The sequence below is a fragment of the Diabrotica undecimpunctata genome, chromosome 10 (assembly GCF_040954645.1).
Source record: "Diabrotica undecimpunctata isolate CICGRU chromosome 10, icDiaUnde3, whole genome shotgun sequence".
NCBI classification, from domain to species: Eukaryota; Metazoa; Arthropoda; class Insecta; order Coleoptera; family Chrysomelidae; genus Diabrotica; species Diabrotica undecimpunctata.
In genome coordinates, this window is record NC_092812.1 from 49354341 (window position 1) to 49376501 (window position 22161).

Below are 22161 nucleotides of genomic sequence, written 5' to 3' on the forward strand. Positions count from 1 at the left end.
AGTTAACTCGATCAAAAGATGAACTTATTCAAAAGGTGTTTCCAGTTTTTGTTCAAAATTACAGAAACCATGATTGGTTTAGCGAACGGGCTATATTGGTGCAAAAACCATAGATGTAAATGAATTAAATTTCAAAATTCAAGAACAAATTACAGGCGAATTGAGGATATATAAATCAGTTGATTCGGCTACTAACCAAAATGATGTCGTCAACTATCCACCTGAATTTTTAAACTCGCTGGATTTACCAGGATTGCCACCTCCCAATCTTTAATTAAAGGTTGGATCGGTAGTTATAATGTTGAGAAATATCAACCAACCGCATCTTTGCAACGGCATACGGTTAGCAATAAAAAAATTATTGAACAACGTGATAGAAGCAACTATACTGAAAGGAAAGTACAAAGGAGAAGACGTTTTGATACCACACATCCCAATGATTTCGACTGATGTACCATTTGAATTTGAACGACTGCAGTTTCCAGTGCGGCTTGCTTTTGCTATGACCATAAAAAAGTCCCAGGGGCAATCATTAGGTGTTTGTGGTATTAATCTAGAAAACCCATGTTTCTCACATGGTCAATTGTATGTTGCCTGTTCCCGTGTTGGAGAACCATCAGATTTGTTTATATATATACCTGGTAATGAAACAAAAAACATTGTATATCATAAAGCACTACAATAAAAACAGATTTTTGTTAATAATTATGATTCACTTGATTCACAATAAAGCGATTACTGAACATACTTATATACGTTTTATTTCATTATACTTTAATACATCGGTTATTAACCCCATGTTAATAATAGTAATAATAAATAATTAATTATCTCTATGTTTTGTCATTGAAGCACCCACTTGATAAATATTTATCACCTTTAGGTTCCCACTATCACTTTAAATTAATTTTCAATCAGGTTTGAACCTTAAGATCCTTTCTTAGTTTGAAGCCCTCCGGCAGACATCCCAGTCGGGTTTTTAGTGGGTCCAAACGGGTGGCCAAAGTTCGTGGAAGCGAAGATACTTAGGTTACCCGAGCTGACCCTCACCCACCGCCCTATCATCATGGTGACGGTTCTGTTCAGGAGAATTAAAGAAATAAATTGCCACATTCCAAATCTATTTGACAGAACGAAGTCTGTCGGGTCCGCTAGTGAATAATAAAGCAGTTATTATGAAGAATAAAAATAAACTAAGACGAATGTAGTATTTCATGTTAAGTGATTATACATTTACGCTTACAAAGATACAAGAAGTTTTAAAGCTTTTAGAGTGCAATAGAGAAAGCAACGGCAAACTATTCGATTACTCTTTCCTAGTTCAATCATCATGATAATTGAAATACAAAATCAAGTCTTCAGTACTCGGCAGACTTTTGATAGTCAGTAGGTGCTCAGAATCCGTGGGAGAAATTTAAAAATTGTAGAAGAAGTCTTTTTCAAGCTGGTAAACTACATAATTTAGAAAAAGAAACCAGGTTTAAAATCGATGTTCTTGGAATTAGTAAGCTCAGCTGGCCGGATAAATGCCACACAAGCAATGTGATGCTGTACTATTCTGAAAGCGACAATCAGCAGGCCCATCCAAACTAAATCAGAACTTGTGGATAAATCAGCAACAGATCTAGCTTTATTTCACTATCAGACAGAGGAATGATAATACAACTTCATACTTCAAAAGTTAAAATGAATGTTGTAAATACTGTACACCTACAGCTCAGAGTGAAGACAAGGATATCGAAAAATTTTACGGTCATATCAAACAAGTACTAAAGTAGGCAAAGGGAATTGCGAAGATTTGATTGGCAAACACTGACTTGCGCAGTCAAAAAGGAGAAAGACTGGTCGAATTTGTCCAAGAAAAAAAATGGTGTTACTTGTTTTTCCCTAATTTTATATTCGTTGTTGCTTGTCGATCGCTACTTATTAAAAGCAGTTAAATAAATAATTACTTCCTAACTTTAAACAAAAATAACAATAACAAGAAAACAATATGAAACCAAATCTATTGATAATTTTTAGTTATAGAAAATATTATTAACAAAATATATTATTCTAGTTTAAAATTTATGGTGGACAAGAAATATGAATTTTGTATCTGGGCAGAAAAAAATTCGTACACAAAATGTATTTGTTCGAAAGAGGACTAAATGGAGAAGAAATACCTGCGGAATGGACACAAGCATACATCACATCCATACATAAGAAAGGAAACAGGAAAAAATGTGAAAACTATAGAGGAATTAGTATAATATCGTCGGTAGGTAGACTTTACGGGAAAATTATTAAGGAAAAACTAGAAACTGAAATAATAGGAAAAATTGGAGAAGACCAAGCAGGGTTCACAGTAGGAAAATCATGCCTAGATCATACGTACACATTTGAACAACTGATAGAGAAGAAAATGGCAAAATGTAGACCGGTCCATCTGGCCTTTGTTGATCTAAAGAAAGCATATGACTCAATACCTAGAGTCAAATTATGGGAAGCAATGAATGATCTCGGAATCCGACAAACACTAATAAAAGCAGTTAAAGCACTATACAAAGAAAACAAAGTAGCTATTAAATGTGGAAATAAAGCCTACAATCCATTTAAGACGACAAAAGGACTTATACAAGGCTGTGCTACGTCCCCTACTCTGTTTAAAATATTCTTGGAAAAGACACTCAAACCATGGAGGAGAAAGTGCGAAGGAATGGGCATACCAGTAAGAGACGAATACCTATACACCTTAAGTTTTGCCGACGATCAAGTAGTCATCGCACAAGATGAAGAAGATCTCAGCTTTATGCTCAGAAAACTAGAAGAAGAATATAAAAACAACGGAATGGAAATAAACTTAGAGAAAACCGAATACCTAACAACAGAAAACAAGGATATGAGAAACCTAGAGATAGACGAGGGAAGACAAATAAATGGAACAGATAAATTCAAGTATTTAGGAACCATAATATCGAACCAGGGAACAACAGAAGAAGATATAAACAACAGACTGAGACAAACAAGAAACTGTATAAGACAACTAAACTCAGTGTTGTGGGATAAGAACATTACGATAAAGACAAAAAAGAGAATATATAATACCCTGACAAGAAGTATCCTGACATATGGGTCCGAAAACTGGACAATAAACAAGGAAAAATGGAGGTAGAATAAGAGCAGTAGAAATGGAGTTCCTGAGGAGAAGCTGTAGACTTACAAAAAGAGACAGAATTGAAAACGCAGAGATTAAGCGGAGAATGGGAGTGCAATCAGACATAATCGACTGTATAGAGGAGAATAGACTATCCTGGTACGGCCACGTCAGAAGAGCGGACAGAGGACGCTGGATAAACAAAATCACAGAATGGAGCCCGATTGGAAGAAGAAAGAGAGGAAGACCCCGAAGGTCATTCAGAGATGAAATCGGCGAGGCTATGGAGAAAAGAACCCTGCGAGATGGAGACTGGAATGACAGGGAAAATTGGAGAAAACGGTTGAGTGAAGGAAGACAGTGAAAACTGTGGAAATCCTTAATAGTAGTAGTAATGTATTTTCCAGCGTTGAACCTGACATACTATAGGACGTTCGGTACTTACGACTGTGTCTTGAACAAATTGGACAATTTTTTGAACATTTATTAACATATTTAATAATGCACTTATGAATATATCTTCTTGTTCTAGTGCCCACTACTATGAAAGTTGACTATAACCATCACTTCTCACTTTGAGCGATAATGACTGTTTAGTCGGCATAACGAATGTTATTTAAATTTTCACCATTTATCTTGATCTCTTCTGTACAGTTTTTAAGCGCTTGTGTAGATAATTCTTCGCTTAATAAAGTTGATCGATAAGGTAAATTTGTTCGATCGAATTATGTTGTTACACAATGAGTTATTATTCATTTGACCTGTAAGCATCAATTTAGATACGGTGAAAAGCTCGGGTTTGTTCGGAAGAATATTCCCATGAGATTTTTTTGTATAATCACTTTCATGAGACACCCCAAAATAAGGTTCAAAAGGTCGCCCAATAGAATTTTTTTGAACAAATTGTATCAATCAATTTTTTCGTCCCCGTAATTTGTTTTTTTTTTATTTTTTGGATCATTCTGAACACAATAGGTCTATTATAGTTTTTATGTAAACTTAATGGTTTTATAGTTTTCAAATTTTCCAAATCTTATTTTATTTGAATTTTATTTAATATTGTTTAATTTTATTTAATTTTAATTTATTATAATTTTACTTTATTTTATTTTATTTTGTTTTATTTTATTTTATATTTTATTTTACTATAGAGTACTTTACTTTAGTTTACACTACTTTATTTTATTCTATTTTATGTTATTTTATTTTATGGAATGAATTGAAATGGAAATTTAACAGATCCTCCAAACCGCTGAAAATAATAAAACGTTTAATTTAATTCAATTGTTATTTAATGAATACTATAATCCATATTACTCATCTTACAATATAGAGAAACCATTAGATATAGGTAGTGTAGTTGGCGCAAATGATGAAGGAATAGAGTTGTTAGAAATACTTAGGAATTTAATCAGTATAACGTAAAACAATAATCATGATGGTTTTACTAATTAAGAATAATAATAATACAATAATTCTAAAAGCAATATATTTATTAAATAAAACAAAACCTACAACAAATTTAATCAAGTATATATATATATATATATATATATATATATATATATATATATATATATATATATATATATACGTCTTTTTTCTTTTTACACGTAATTTGACAGGATACGTCAAAATAAGGGATCTTTAAAGTTCTCTAGTCTGTATTTAATTTAAATACAGACGGCGTTATAACTCTCTATTTATTTTGTTAATCATAGCTTCCTTTGTTAGGCATAGTATGGCGCCTCTATTAGTAATATTGCGATTTAAAATGACAGAAAAACTGTTTTTAAGGTCTTTCCGTACAATGTTTTGAAAATAATTTTTTACACAAACCTTCTCCTGATAATAAAAAACAACAAAAAAGAATTATATAATTTAGTGCAGTCGTTATTATGAAGTGCCGCCCGTACATTTCGGCGATTCTTTTTTATTAATATAGTTAAAAAATAGATATACATATATATATATATATATATATATATATATATATATATATATATATATATACACTAATTTGTTGGTGTTTAAAATTATTTAGTGAATGTTTACAAGGAGCAACTTTTAACTAAATCGTATTTACACAGACAATCGTTCTGTATATCTAGCAAATCGCAATGACAAGGAGTTTAGGCAGACCGCTAATAGTATAGGCAAATAAAGATTTCTAATTAAATACAGCAACTGAGCCTTTTTGTGCTTGCCTAGCACTATGGGGGTTGTATTTGAGTTACTTTGCCAATTAGGGTGCGATGATGCTGAAACACAAAGCCTTTCTGCCTTTCTCATTCAAATTGATCAAATGGCGTCAAATATTCTACACCGATAAAGTTTTAAACGGCGGTGGATTTCTCATCAGGGCCCAGTGACAAATTGTTTTTAAACTTATTTTCAAGTTGACTTCCAACTTTTTCGCTTTTTTTTTCAGATAATCACCTTTGGATTATTGTGACTGCCAGTTTATTTCTCGGCTCGTTTCTCGATTTCTTTGCTTATAATGACAGTTGGTGCCCTCAATAATAATTATATTTATAACACGGTCGCGATCTTTAATAAATTCACTTGAAAAATTCAGCGTTAGTTTTATAGCAGGGTTGAAGTTTAATAGCTTCGCACACACTTAAAACCGCACGTACAAAAGAAAAGGGCCGTACTGGCTCTCACGTAGGTATACAGATTAAATTTTATATTGCTTACATATTAGACATTGATGAACAAATAAATCAGAACAAAAATTTAGCAGATAAACAACAAGTTCTTCGTACTACAAGATCGTGTACAGATACAGTAGTTGTTATAAAGGTAATTACTGAGAAATCATTGGAGTATAATAAACCAGCGTTGGACTAAGTAATACTGAAAGATTTTTTTTTGGCTTAGACTATCCGTAATACAGCCAGACACAAAACGAATAAGACAGTAATCATCATCATAATTTACCTAAATGTCCTAACACAATTTTAAGAATACCTCGAGATTACGAGATCAGGGACACACTCTTCTCGCCTAGGAACATATCAAGGCATTTATATAAGACATAGCAACACTAGGTACGCAGAGAGCAGAAAGTTATATAAATGGTTTAAAACAAAGGTAACGAGATTAACTAAGAACTTTTTAAATAATTATAATGATAATGTGCTGTTTTTTTAAAAGTTAATTAAAGAGTTGTATACATCTACAGAGCCAATTGATAATAAATATATTATATTCCAAGGAGCTGCTACTTTACATTTTAATAACTCATTTATTAGTTTAGATGATTTTAGTACAACCAAACAACACATGAGCTAAATCACCTTCGTCTCTGCAATGTTCACATTTATCATTATTCAAAACCTGTATTTTAATTAAGTGTTTTGGATAATATGCGTGCCCGAATCGTACTCTAATATAATGCTAGTTATGTGCCTCTTAGAAGCACTTCAAGACTTGTACCAAAGAAATTTGGGAATATCTGGCTGAATTTACAAGTATATAATGTTAGTTTATAAAAGAGTATTCCTTCCACCGGTAGGTCCACCCTCGAATCAACTTGACTTGCAAGAGATAATACTATCAGAAAGCGATACAAAGAAATGCTTTCTTTGGCTAATAAGTCGACATATTCATTATGTTCAAATTTATCCCGTTGGTTAAAAGACATTGTCTAATATGCTCTTGCCCTCAATGATTATCTGGCTAAAAATATTTATTTTGCGTTTTCTGGCAGATGTTGTTTCATAGGTTATTTGACTGTATTGTATCCTGATAAGGTACTAATGCGACTATCGATTACAAATTTTAATTCAGCTATTGAAAAAGGTGCTAAAGAGAAAATTATTCTGATCAGATGGGAACATTTTAGATGTCATTACATCTACCCGGTTATTCACGTAAGTCGTCCACCCATGAGTTACTTAGAGGCAATGGAAAGTTAACTTTTTTCCTGTTCATTTTTCTTGCTTGATTTCAAATACTAGATGAAGTTTGTTTATTTAATTTTAAATACCATTTATTTCAACTTTAATCTGTAATTTCAGGAATATTTTTCACTTCTTTGCAGTTACAAAATTTTTTAGGAGAGGGATTTTTTTGTAGTTTACTAGTGCTTTCTTTTTTTCAGAAACGGATTGATCACATTCCGAATCCCACTACGGAAGGAGAGTCCGTTTACATTTAACTGATTTATATTCGCAAATAGATTGTTAAGAAGCTTCATTGATATAGTAAATAAAGAAATTATATTTTTCTTGGGTATTTAAGAATGTTCTCGGTTAATAAGGTATCAACAAACTGAGAGTATAATGACCAATTGATTTTTTAATGTTCCACTTACTACTGGGATAAACGGTATTAGCATTGGTTTTTAAGACATCGATTACAACCTTTATAACGAAATGATTTGATCCCAAATTATCAAAATCTACAGACCACGAAGTTTTATGAAAAGAGATGGTGAACAAAATGTGACATTAAGTTTTCTGGTCTCGTTTGGCAAGTTGGTTGTGAATTATTTATTACCAAAAAATCTAGATTTTAAATTGTATAAATTCTCTAGAAGACATCACAGTCTCTACTTCACCTAAATGGCTCTCCTCTTCAAGTTTTTGATAAACACAAATTCTTAGGAGTAATATTCGATAAAAGACTCACATGGAGAGATCAGATACAGAGTACAAAAACAAGCTGCCTAAATAGAATCAAAATCTTAAAAACTCTAGCTCATCATCAATGGGGGGCAGAAGAGAAGGTCCTCTTAAGAATTTACAGAACATTGAACCGCTCTAGGTTGGATTACGAAAGCATTCTCTACATATCTGCTTCCGATACTCACCTTAAAAGTCTGAATACAATTCACAACACTTCTTTACGCATTAGCCTTGGCGCCTTTAAATCAAGTCCTTCTGAAAGTCTTTATATCGAATCCTCAGAACCTCCACTTTTTATAAGAGGGCAACGTTTACTTCTGTCTTACTTCTCTAGAATTTCTGCTAATCCAAAAAACCCAGTAATTAAACTAATTAATACTCCCCACTCTGTGCCAGATAATAGTCACCCTCGAGCACATTCTCTCTCACAAATTTTAAAAACTTTGCTAAAAGACACAAATCTAAAACTCACAACTCCGTTTACTACGTTCAGAATTCCCCGTGGACCAAAAAGCTACCTACTGTTCTTACTAGCTTGAACCGATACAAAAAAGAAGAAACGTCCAGAACTCTCTTGGTGCAAGCATTTGAGGAACTTATACAGACACAGCGTTATGACAAAATTCTCTACACAGATGCCTCCAAAAAAGAACAGGCCGTCGGTTGTGCTGTCAGTACCTCAAATACAACAATAGCATCATATCGGCTTTCTCCCAGATGCAGTATACACACAGCCGAACTGTATGGAATACTTAAGGCATTAGACTCGCCCATTGCTAATGACAAATCATTAGCAATATGCACCGATTCTCTCCATACATCCTATTGTACAGTGCATCCACAGTATCTACCAAGAGCAGTCAAAGAATGGTGTGTCAGTAACTATCATTTGGATACCATCCCATGTTGGTATCTTACTTATAAATAAGACCGGAAAAAGAAAAATCGCCCACCAATTTTTTCCTCGAAAATATGATATTTGTTATTTTTTTTTATGTTAAAAAAAACAGCTTTTAGAGATCGATAGTAGGTATACTACTTATTACTTTTAGAGTATAACATAAAATACATTTTTTTTTTCATCAAATATGTATGTATCAGTTTTAATTTCTCCACATTGTATGCAGTATTCCTGTGTACCTTTACGTTGTCTAGAAATGTGTCCAAATTTAAGGCATTTATAACATGGTGTAACTTTACCAAACAATTTTTCCACTTGAAAGCATACATAATCAATCACAACATAATTTGGCAAACAATTGCCTTCAAATAAGATTACATCTAGGGACATATAAGTACCAACTGATTTAGTTAATTTATATCTGTTCAAATTAAATGTTTACATTAATTTAAATGCAGGTTGTTCTAGGTAACAACCATGTTTACCTGAAGATTTAAACTAAGATTTTTTTTCACTGCTCACTCCACATAATTAACTTTTTCGACATGTTCTATGGAAAAATTTTATTGATATACACTTGTAAAATTGAAAAAATTAAAATAGAAAATTATTCAAAAACGTTAATTTTGAACACGAAGGATCAACTATTCTAAAACATTTTTAAACTCACACTGTACAACTACAAATTCTATTAAAAACAGCCTGAGATATAGATTTTACCCGAACATTTGACCCCATATAAATATTAATAATCAATCGAGATACCTAGTCCCTTAAGTTAGGATAAAACTTCAACCTTAAACTCATAAATTAAAGATTTCAAGTATTTTGACCCTCTCTTTTCGGTCGTATTTTAAGAAAAGAAGAGCATCCAGTGGCATCTTAGTTTATGTTCGATTTATTATAAAAGAAGTATGGATATTCTTTGTCGTACTGGTCGAAAATTTATGTCTTTACTCACTAAATCAAAAATACTATATCGTGCGAATTCCAAAGCCATTCTTATTCAAAACTTTCTAGATATTTTTAAAAAACGTCTAATAAAAACGATTTTCTGCCTGTAATAAAGAATATAAAATGGTAATATTAAAAATTAAAAGATATTTACAAAGAATTGTTAAGATGTGAGAGCCCGAAGAGGAGCAGTCAATCCTCCCTGATATTGGACAATATTCATTACATTTTGTGAAAACGCTAAAATTGGACAATTTTTATTCCAAAGAAATATATTTTAGCGATACAATTATCTGTCATTTGTCAACTCCCTCTCTTTCATGTTCACAACCCCTCAATTTTAAATAAATAATATACCATGAGTCTCACATCATTAGAGAGGTGCTTTAATGGAGTATCTAGATATCTACAATTTTTTCTTTCATAAATTTTTATGAAAAAAATATTAATTTATTGAAAGTATTATATCTCTAAAACATAAAATGCAAAGCCCATGTTTCGCTAATGTATTAAATATGTTTCATCAAGTCGGAAATACCAAAGAAATGTAATGAAACTGAAAATGAAAAGAACGTATTAGATAAACGGTAAAAAAATGAAATGTCCAAATGGTGAGCAGTCACTTTCCATTTTCAAAAAAAAAATTATCTTTAATAACATTTGTTTAAAATAAAAAGGCAATTAAATTAACTAACGCCACTGTTAAACATTACCAAAAATCCAAATACTTATTTACAAATTTTTGCAAAAATTGTTTTTTATTAGTTTGGAATATGATGAAAAAAATTGGAAATATTTCACAAGGACAAGTTTCGCTGCCATACATAACCTAAGGTTGCACAATCTTTTTGTAAATTCGTATTTTTGTGTTTCTGGATATTAACTTAGATTTGATCATTCTATTTAGTGATCCTGCAGCTTTACTTCCTTTAGTGATTATTTTTTCTATTTCCGTATCTTCTTCGACTCCGTTTGTAATGGTCACTCCAAGGTATTCGAATTGATCCACTTTTTCCAAACCAAATTTTTTACTTCCGCTAGTTACTCATCGGTTATCTTTCGGCTCTATTTTCTTTGCTCTTATTGCAAAGTATTTTGTTTTATTTTCGTTTATACATAGTCCGAACTTTTTCAATGTTGTTTCCATTTTTTGAATATTCTTATGAGTTCTTATTTTGATCTCGCAATCAATGCAACATCGTCTTCAAAAGCGATAATTTGTTGTCTCTTATAGTATATTATACCATCTGTCTCGTAGGGTACCACCACTTTGTCGTAGGGTAGCTTCTAGCATAAGGTTAAATAAAGTTGTGGACAGTGAATCTCCTTTTCTCAATCCCTTCCTTGCTGTGAAAGTATCTGATATCCTTCCTTCCAGGATCACTTTATTTAATGTTTGTTTTAATGTCATTTCCACTAACCATTTGGCTTTTTTTAATTAAACCATCATCAAAAAGGGATTTCAAATAACAATAAACAATAACGGTGTCCCTAAAACTATATCTGTTTACCCAAATTACGATTATAATGAATAATATAAGAAAAAAAAAGAGTATCTGGATCAGACGGTGAAAATCGGTGTGGGTAGACTTATCGCTTCGTGATAGCTGATATCAGTGTATCTATTTAAAAAAGGTATTTATTTATTATTTACGAATTGTTCGCTTTACAGACTGGATGATTTATTTAATTTTAATCCTATCATCATCCATCAATTTACATTAGTAGCCAAAAATGCAGGATAGCAGTGGCGGCTCTTTAAATAATTTGATGTATCAAAATGTAATTCCAAAGATGCAAAATTAAATACAATAACCAATCAGACAAATTTTTCATTCAACATATTTACAACAAATACACATGTTAAACACTACATTACATATTAAACCTCATTTCTATAACCTCACCACCAATAATATAGAATGAATTGTGAGTGAATGAACTATTAGAATCAGAATACGAAGACATAGTAGAATAAAATGGATTTCGTGCATAAATATCGTGCACTGATGATATATTCGTTCTGCAGCAGGTAATCGAAAAACGAAAGGCAAATAATCTATCTACCCACCTATTGTTTGTAGATTTAGAGAAGGCATACGATACGGTACCTTTAAAAAAACTGTTTCAAACATTGACGAAAATAGGTCTCAGTAGAGAGTATGTGGATGCTATCGCAAATATATCTTCTTCTTCTCATTGCGCCGTCTCCTTTCGAAGGTTGGCGATCCAAATGGCAATTGTAGTTTTGGAAACTGCTGCGCGAAAGATCTCTGCGGATGAGCGGTCGAACCATCTCCTCAGGTCTTTCAGCCACGAGTTCTGGCGTCTTCCTACTGATCTTTTGCCCTGTACTTTTCCTTCCAGTATAACTTGAAGTAATTCATATCTTTCGCCTCTCAGCACATGACCCAATTATTGCATTTTCCTCTCTTTGATTATTCTTAGTAATTCTTTTTGTTTACACATGCGACGAAGTACCTCAACATTAGTAACTCTTTGTACCCATGGAATCCTCAACATTCGTCTGTATATATACATCTCAAAGGCATCTATTCTTTTTTCTACTTCGGAGTCCATTGTCCAACTTTCACAGCCATACAGTAAGACAGAAAAAACGTAACATCTGATCATTCGGATTCTAAGATGTAAACGAAATTTTTTTTAGTTACGCCATGGGCGTAACTAAAAGAAATTTCTGAGAAAAAAATACTTAATTGGAAGAAATTGCGGGATGTTTAAACATGCTTTAAACATACCCTGTTGCCAGTTTAATGTAAGTATTAAATAGGCCAGTTTTCCTAGCCCGCTTCATATTTGCATAAAACAATTTGCAGTGTCAATCTATGTTTTGAAGTTTTTTACCGGCACACTTTTTAGGGCAAACATCTTGTTGAACATTGCACAATAACCAGTCTACATTACACGGTTTCGTCTACACTGTAGACATTTTTTGGCGAGTAATCGTATAATATTATTTGTAGTTTTTCTCTCCAAACCTACACACTATTTAGATTAACATCAGCTGGCTTACTACAGATCGCTTTAAAGCAATGTTTTGAAGAATAAGAGAGGTTGAAGAATTTCATTAACTGGGAAATTTAATTAATAGAGTAGGTGGTAAAAGTAATTATGGCAATAGTATAAATGATATCGATACATTTAGTTGAACCTAAATTTAATGTCCGAACATTCCCTGTACTATTAATTGCAATTTCATTGACAATAACACCCTGTTTAATTACTCCATGTTACTGCGTGATATTTCATTCATAAACCATATCGTCTCGGGCACGAGAGCCCCGTCACATTCATCGAAAGAGTATTCTGCACACTCTTCAATTGCCGTATACCTTAGAAAATTTCTTGGCTATTATTAATTACTGACCTATTTATTTAGAACGATTTGAAAGCTTTTAAGCATCTTAAATTTATGCACCGAGGCGTTACTAACCCTGTGCCCGGCGTAAGGAAAGCACCACTTAGCACTTCTATCAACAACATGTATTATACAGTGTCCGCATCTGGAGACTTAGCACTCTGCAATATTAAGTAAACAGGAGGTTTGAGTAAAACCTACACTTCTCTTCTTCGTTCTTAGTCTCCATTCTATGATTTTTTAGTTCATCTTTGTTTTTTGTTCGCTACATGACCTGCCAATCTCTACCTACTCCAGCTTATTTTTTTTTTATAATATCTGTAATTTTTGTCCTTCTGTTCCTGATTCTATATGTTCCTGATTCTATCTTTTAGGAGACATTGAGCATTGCTCGTTCAATAACCGTTGTGTGTGGTTTTGAATTTGTACCCGCTGGCTTTTGTTGGTGTCATGGTTTCAAGATGGTGTAATAAAAGAACTATACACCTTTATTTTAAGATTTAGGAGCAGTTCTTTTTTTATTATATAGCCCATCTTATCAAATGTCGACCATATTAGCCTTATACGTCTAGCAATTTCTGTTTTTTTTTTGTTTTTCTTGCTTAATTTCATAGTATGGGCTAAATACACGCACTCACTGACTCTTTTAATGGTGTGGTTATCTATGGAGATGTGAGTGTTACTTAATCCTTTTGTGTGCTACTCTAGTTTTAGTACCACAAAAAGACATCTTAGAGTGGTAACGTGGATAAAATTTAGGCGATATTGTATCTCCTTGTTCAACTTCCCAATTTATGGGCATTTTATTAGTTTTAGTGTTTTTATTTATTCCAACATACATTGAAGAATTTTTGTATTATGGTTCTCTTGGTTAAGTATACTGAGTTGGTTTTTGCATTTTCTATGGATTTCTATGCATTTTCTCATATTATTTAACCATGTTACAATAGAACCGATGGCTTTTTGGTAATCTATAAAAGCCAAGATCTTAGACCTAGTGTCTTGGCAACTAATTTGAGTTTATAACTCCCTCTTAATACCAAATAAAATGTACATGAATTAGTGCTTTTTAAAATAATTGTTTATGCAAAGATTCTAATCTGGTAAAGTGGGCATTAAAGATATAATTTATATCCGTGTAGAATTACTTAATTATTTAAATGTGAAAATATTCTAAAATAATTATGATGGTGGAGTAATCAGAATACGAATTTACTTCAAAGTGACCCAGTATACACACCATTTTGCTTAACTGCACTTACCACTTTATATTCTATACACGCTTTGGTCATTAAATTAGGAACTGAATCGGCGCAGTCACTTTGCGATAATTAATCTCTTTATTTTATTTTTCAATACTGCTTGACATTATTTAAGTAGAAAATTTAGTTCGAGAGGAAACGTAAATATTTCAGTCTAAGTGCATTATTTTGTTTTTGATTCTCATCAAATTTTCAAAGCAACACAACCATTTAAATCCATTTATTGTTAAATAAATAAAAACATATTTAAATTCTAAAAGAATACGGTCTAACTACGACTTCTTGTAATAAACGAAACCAATGCCAAACAAGTGCACAGATATTTATATCTTGGAACAATGATTAATTCCACAAATGATTACTTCCAGAAAATCAAAAATCAGAATAGAAAAGGCTAGAGCAAATTTCAAAAAATAAGAAGAAAGCTCTGCACAAGAGATTTAAAGATGAAGTTAGGAGTAAGGTTTGGGAAGTAAAGCTAGGACCTTGAATGCGACATTGATGAAAAACTGGAATAGTTTTTAGTACCTACTGGAAAAGAAGTATTTTAAATACAATCAAAACAACAAAATTGAAATATCTCGGACGTATTACATGTGGAGTGATACAACTTGTTTTAACTGATAATGCAGGGAAAGGTCCTAGGAAAGAGGAGCAGAGGGAGATGTAAAATATTATAGCTGCACAAAGAGCAACCGTCTCTAGAGTGTGATAATTGCCGACCTCCATCGCGGAGATAGCACTTGAAGAAGAAGTAAAAATGTGAGTTTTTGTCCATTTTTAATTTAAAGACCGACCCTGTTTATCTATCTAACCTATCACTAGAACGTGCTTTACAACTGGTTTTAGTTTCGTTATAATCGGCGTTTTGAGAAGATTGTAACTAGCTGTTTATTATTTGTTGTTCCCAGTGGTGTACAAAATACGCTACGCGTGTAGTAATATAAGTACATCTTTCAATTGTGTTTTAGTCATTATGGCACAAAATACATTTTTCTTTATAAGCAATACTTTTTCTCATGTAGATAAAAAATTTTATTAGTAATTTTGTTTTTCAGGGATCCAGAAATCCCAATCGACTTATTGATAAAGAACTCCAAGCATTCGCTTATGCATTATTTCGAGAAAAAGACCAAGAATTAATTGGGAGAAATCCTGATACTTCGGACGAAGAAGTTATTTTTAACGAAGAACAAAGTTCTGATTCGAATGGGTATCCAAGTGAAACTTCTAGCAAAAATGAAAATGAACTAAGTTCAAAAGACTTCTATGAAGGCAAGGATGGAACAAAATGGTATAAGTATTCTTTGAAAGGTAAGTTTAGTAAATCTAACAAAACGAATATTGTAAAAGTACTTCCTGGACCTAAAGAGTATGCTACGATTTATGCTGGACCGCTTTTCCGACAATTGTTATAAAAGCTACACAGTAGGTGAACATCTGACAATTGGCGAAATGCTTATTCCTTTTCGAAGGGCATGCAGCTTTTTGCAGTATATCCCAAGAAAGCCAGCAAAATATGGAATAAACGCATTCGTATTGTGTGACTCACAAACATTTTATGTGAGCGATATCGAGTTATACTTTGGGCAACAACCAAATGGGCCTTACAAAAAGTCGAATAAGCCAGGGGATATTACACAACGATTGGTTGAAAAATGGAATGGAAAAAACAGAAATCTAACTTGTGATAACTGGTACACCAGTTATAAGTTACCAATAGATCTGTTGAAAAAAAAATATATTTTAATAGTTGGAACAATAAAAAAAAGATATCCCAAAAAATCTTTTACCCAATAAAAATCGAATAGAAGGTTCATTTCTTTTTGGGTTTTAACAGAAAGCTACACTTGTAGCATTTGTTCCAAAAAAGAACAGAGCGGTTATTTTAATTTCCACGATGCATTATGATTCCTCTATTGATCAGGTCACCACGAAGGTGGTGTTGACACCGTAGATAAAATGTGCTCTACGTATTCAGTAGCAAGACGTACCCTTAGGTGGCCTTTAGTATATTTATTCAAATGTTGAATGTGGATGGAGTAAATAGTCAAATATTATATAATTTGGCTCACATCAACAGTCCAACCAACTTTAGAAGAAATTTTATAAAATCGTTAGCAATATCATTATTGATGAAACCACATCTTTTAGAAAGAGCTTAAATAACTACTTTGCCATCCAACATAAGACTTTTTCTAAACACATATAAGCGGCCTCAAATATCTCAGCGGAATGACGAACCACCAGCATAAGTACGATGAAGGTGTTTTTCTTTTGGCAGACAGAAAAATAAGACTGCAACGATAACATGCAGCATTTTTCTCAGATCAGTCTGCAAGGATCATTCTGTTGCTGTTGTTACTTGCACACAATGTCAAAATAAAGATGACAGCTTAGAGGATGTGCAATAAATATTTATTATTTTGACTGTTACTTTGTTATATTTGAGTATTAGCATTGTTTAAATAGAACTAGTTAGCCAACGCAATGTATAAATTTGTTTGATTCTAATTGAGACAGTCACTAGATGTCACCACTCTTTCTGTCTCAATAGATTTTAATATACCATTGTTTGTTTGATATACGTTATACTAGATGGTGCTATGTGAAAAAGTTAAAGACTAAACTTAACGTCCATTTTTGATCCATTGAATTAAATTCACCAGCGTTGCAATATTTCACTGACATAGTAGCAACAGATTTATTTACAAATAAACATGTAAAAAAAAACAGACCTTGAATCACTTAAGATATTCATTTAAAATAGAGTTATTACTATCAACGTACTGTGGCTTCTAAATCTTCCTATATCTAAATAAGTTTAAAGAATTTAAATATTTTATTTTATTTGGAAGTGTATTACAAAAATTTGGTCCGAGGTAAGTAAAACATTTTAATTCTGTGTGTTTAAAACAAAAAACATTTGTATGAGAAATGAACAAATTAGGTATTTAGAAATAAATTTTAGCGGATAATACATACATTCGATAATATTTGAAAAAAGTGATTTTAAATTAAAATAATGTTACTTCCATAATAAATAAATCGTTTTTTACAGATGGCTGGAAATATTTGTTGTTATTACAAATGTGGTTTATCATCATACAAAATTCATGGTTTAAGAATGTTCAGATTTCCGACAAAAAATCTTTCGGCTTGTCAAACATGGATATTACACTCTGGTAAGTAAATAGAAACTTTTTTTATATTCCTTTATTTTACACCGTTTCCGTTACGTAATTAACTTAAAAAAATGTTTATTTTTTTTTTTTTCATTCATCATTTGAATTTTACGTTTTCGTTGGTATTATAATTATGATATAATAAACTTCGGAAAAACAAATTAGTGAATAAATATCAAGTTAATAAACATAAACAAAATATTAGATATTTAAATATGTATTTCATTAGCTACCTATTTTTAGTTATTGTATTGAAAAGTAGAAATAAGTTCATCTTTATCGGAGAACTAATTTATACACCAGTCCATCTGTAAAAAAATCATTGATTACACGTAAAAATCTTATAAAGATATTTGAAGGTTCTAAAAGATATACGAGTGTTAGTTAATAATAAATCTGTGAAGACATACAGGTATTTTGGTTTGTTTTTGTTTAAACAGTTTTAAAAAGTGAGAGGTCATTCTTTTGCTTATAAAACGTTTTTTTATCCAGTTTAGAGAAAAATAGTTAAAATAAAAATTGTAGATCTCAAAAAGTTCTTCCTTTTGTGAGTTTCTAAATTAAAATATATAAAGAATTCACCAAAATAGTTGCAAAAAACCCTTGATTTTGCAGAAATTTATAAATTTTAATAACTTTGTTTTTGCATAAAGGTATGTAATGTAACTAATAACAATAGTGACGATTTGTTTATTATGTTAAGCGATTATTTAAACAACTTTTTGTTGAGCTACCCCAGTTAAAAAAAAATATGTTTTACGTGCCACAGAAGCCAAGATATTGCAAATTTTACAAGCGCTATTTATTTTAAAAAAGTTCAAATCTAAAAAAAAAACGGAGCTCAGATGGTTCTCCATTCTACTTTTCCGAAGAGGTATTTTACGAGTACCATCATTTTAACGGGTTATAAATTTTTACTTCTTTACCGCATATGCCATCTGTAAGCTGGATCGCACAATTCAGATCTTTATTTAGAGTCCCTTCAATTTTCATCTTTTACTGTTAATAGACAATGGAAGTATGATTTTAAGAATAAAATGCTTTGGTTTTAAATATAAAATGCTCGCTTAGCTCGTAATGGCCATAGAAGATTTTTTTTTTTTTTTAGTAAGTGTGTTTTTCATCAGTTTTTCATTAGCCTCTATATAAGTTTGTGGCATAAACGATATCAAAGATATAAATGTTTATAAACAGATTAAATAACCTATAAACTATTTGCTCTGATTGACATTTAGCGCACTGTAATAACTTATTAATTTCCATAATTTCAAGGAGCTATGTTATATGTTTTTGCACAAAAAATAGTTATTTTAATTTATAAATAACTGCAAAAATAAGGTTTTTTGCAACTATTTCGATTAATAGTTTCTTGTATTTTAATTTAGATACTCTCAAAAGTTACATTACTTTTTATGATCTACAACTCTAAAAAAGCTGAAAAAATCTTAAACAGATATTTAAAGTCTCTAAAAGGTATATGAGGGGTAGCTGATGACAATTATGTGAAGACTTTAGCTAATTTTGCTTTGCTTTTTTTTTAAACAATCGTAAAAAGTGAAAAAAGTTTATGCGCATAAAACGTTAAAATAAAAGTTATAGATCATAAAATGTTCTCTAATATTGATATTTTTATAATTAAAATACATAAAGAATTGACCGAGATAATTTAAAAACCCTTATTTTTAAAGTATAATTTATAAATGTTAATAACTTTCTTTTTGCATAACGATATGTAATACTTAACTATTTAAAATTATGGCAGTTAATGAGTTTTTAAAGTGTGCTAAATGTCATACAGAACGACCATACAGTTTATGAGTTATTCAATTCGTTTATCCAGGAGACCGATTATTTAAACAACTGTACTTGTCCAAACAGTCACTCTAGGGATATTTTGTAAATAGCAATCGATTTTTTATGGCTTCGTTTTAAATTATTTAAAAAAAAAACATCAAGAATATAATAAATTTGTTTTTAAAAATCAGTTTGAAGAGTAACAAATTTTTAGCATATAAAAATTTCTAATAACTTTGACTTTTTTATGTCATACACTTGTATGTAGGCTCAATATAAAGCTAATAAAAAAACATTAAAAAAAACCAAAACCTTCTATGGCCCAGAGAAAATCAAATAGCTTTTTTTTTCTTGTTTAAGAAATTGCAAATATTTTCATTGTTTATTAACATTAAGAGCTGAAAATTAAACATTGTAAAAGAATATCTAATTTTTATAATTCGATTTATCAATAGCATACACAGTGAAGAAGTAAATTAGTTTTGAAACATTAAAATAATGGTACTCGTAAAATATCGCCACAGAAAAATGCAAGGGAGATCTGTCCGCTGCAATATCTCAGCTTGTTTCTTGTTAGTGGTTATAGAAAGTTCTGTTTTTTTTTAAATTGTGCTTTTACGCCAGCTTTTCATTGAGCCTACGTACAGCCGTATGACATGAAAAATATCAAAAGTAGTATAAATGTTTAGAAGCTAAAAAGCACTTTTGCAAACCGTTTTTTTAATAATAAGTTTAATAAAATGGTGAAGTTTATAAATAAAGCTTCAAATAATCGATTCAAAAAACATCAAATAACTGTCAAAGGTTAAACACCCTTGTTAAAGTTCCTAATGGATTTTAAAGATTTAAACAGTGTTAAACAGATATATTAATTCATCGACGAGTTAACAATACGAAGCGAAGTTCTTTAATCACAATGTGATAAGAAGACGAGTATCAAATTTGGTTTTATATTTCAATAGTCGAATTTAATTGTGGCTATATTGGTTTAATTAAAGAAAACCAGAGAAAATCTCAAGAAATAGGTGAGATCCTTTTTTTCTTTCTTTCCAGTTTGGGAGAGGGTCCTTTAGGTACTCACGTTTAGGTATTGTGTTATTTGAATATATTAAAGAAATTGGTAAAATAGTTTATCCAAAAAATATTACTTTTAAATCTCGCATTTCGAATAATCGAATCTACATTTTCCTCACTTCTACTGACATCGTTGATCAACTAATACACCGAACGTCATAATTAATTTCACCGTCATCTTTATCTGCAGGCTTCTTTCTGCGACCAAAAGAATCCTTATTTCAAATGTATCTCCTTCCATCCCGCATTCACTAATCGAACAGTCCCTAAGAAATACGGAACATCAGATGATCAATAGGCATATATCATGAGTTTTCTGCTCTTTGTATATTTTTACTTCATCTTTTGCCAAATTTAGACACGATATTTAATTAAGTAAGAAAACTTTATGTACTTCAAATACTAGCCGAAGTCTAGTTTAAAAAAAAATTGTTAATAAAAAATAACCTTAAAATATCCAATCCCTTTTTTAATCAAAAGGTTATACTTGATAAAATAAAAGTTTTGGAACAAATCTGGACCTAACCATATATACTCTTTTCTTCCTTTACCCTTTCCTTATTCATCCTTAGTTTCACAAGATACCAATTATCCGAACTCTTTTATAAACTATTTCGAACTAAAAGCTGCACTCAAATCCTATAAATTTACAAAAATTAGGGTTTTCTAGAATTATCTTGAAAAATTTCTCGAAAATTCCTTAGGCACCAACGACCCTCTAAATGAAGCCAGTAAATTTACCACTGACATACCGCTGACAATCGTTAATGAAAGATCTTGCCCTAATCTATACTAATATAAAAGAAAAATCATTACAAAAAAATTTTTTGTTAAAATCCATTATAAAAGGTATATAAATTAAAAAACCCAAATGGGCTATGTCATGAAGACAAAAGGTTTTTGGAATCTATATTCCATCATCGGTGTCTAGGTGAACATGTTTTGAGCCGCTAAATATCTGGGTAAAAACCCGTTAAAAGTTATATGTTACAATTTAGTTTACATTATTTAGTCTTATATATTAGGATGTTAAAGCTACCAGTGGATATAATAACATGGCAAATGTTATCATATCCACTGGTAACTCAACCCTGGTGAGGTCCCAACCTCATATAAACTTATACAAAGTGTAGTAAATCTACTTCAAGATAGATCTAACGAACTAGTATTAGCACTCACTGAGAACAAAACCAAATTAGTAAAATTTTCCAGAAGAATTTTCACTCCCTTAACCAAAATTTTATTTAACAATTCTCTACTTTCTGCTGTTAATTAATGTAAAATTCTCTAAAAAACAAACATGTTTGAGAACGATTTCCGAAGTGGAAATTGAAACGTCAATAAACGTATTTTAACCTTTAATTGTGGCTTATTCCCATTTAAATAGTAATTAATTTCTTTTTTTTTCCTATCTAAAAATTTTTTTTCTTACTCTTATATAATATATATATATATATATATATATATATATATATATATATATATATATATATATATATATATATATATATATATATATATATATATATATATATATATATATATTTATTTATATATATATATATATATATATTTATATATATATATATATATATATATATATATATTTATATATATATATATATATATATATATATATATATATATATATATATATATATAGATATAAACATATATTGGCATAACTGCCAAGTTATCTATATCTTAAATACAGAACTTATTTTTTTAATTTATTGTGCAGAAAGTTGCTTTTTTTCAGTTGTGTTAATAATAATATTGTTGTAGGTAATGCTGCATTGGAAAGTCTGGAGCTACCCGATTTAAAAAAAAATCTATGCAGTA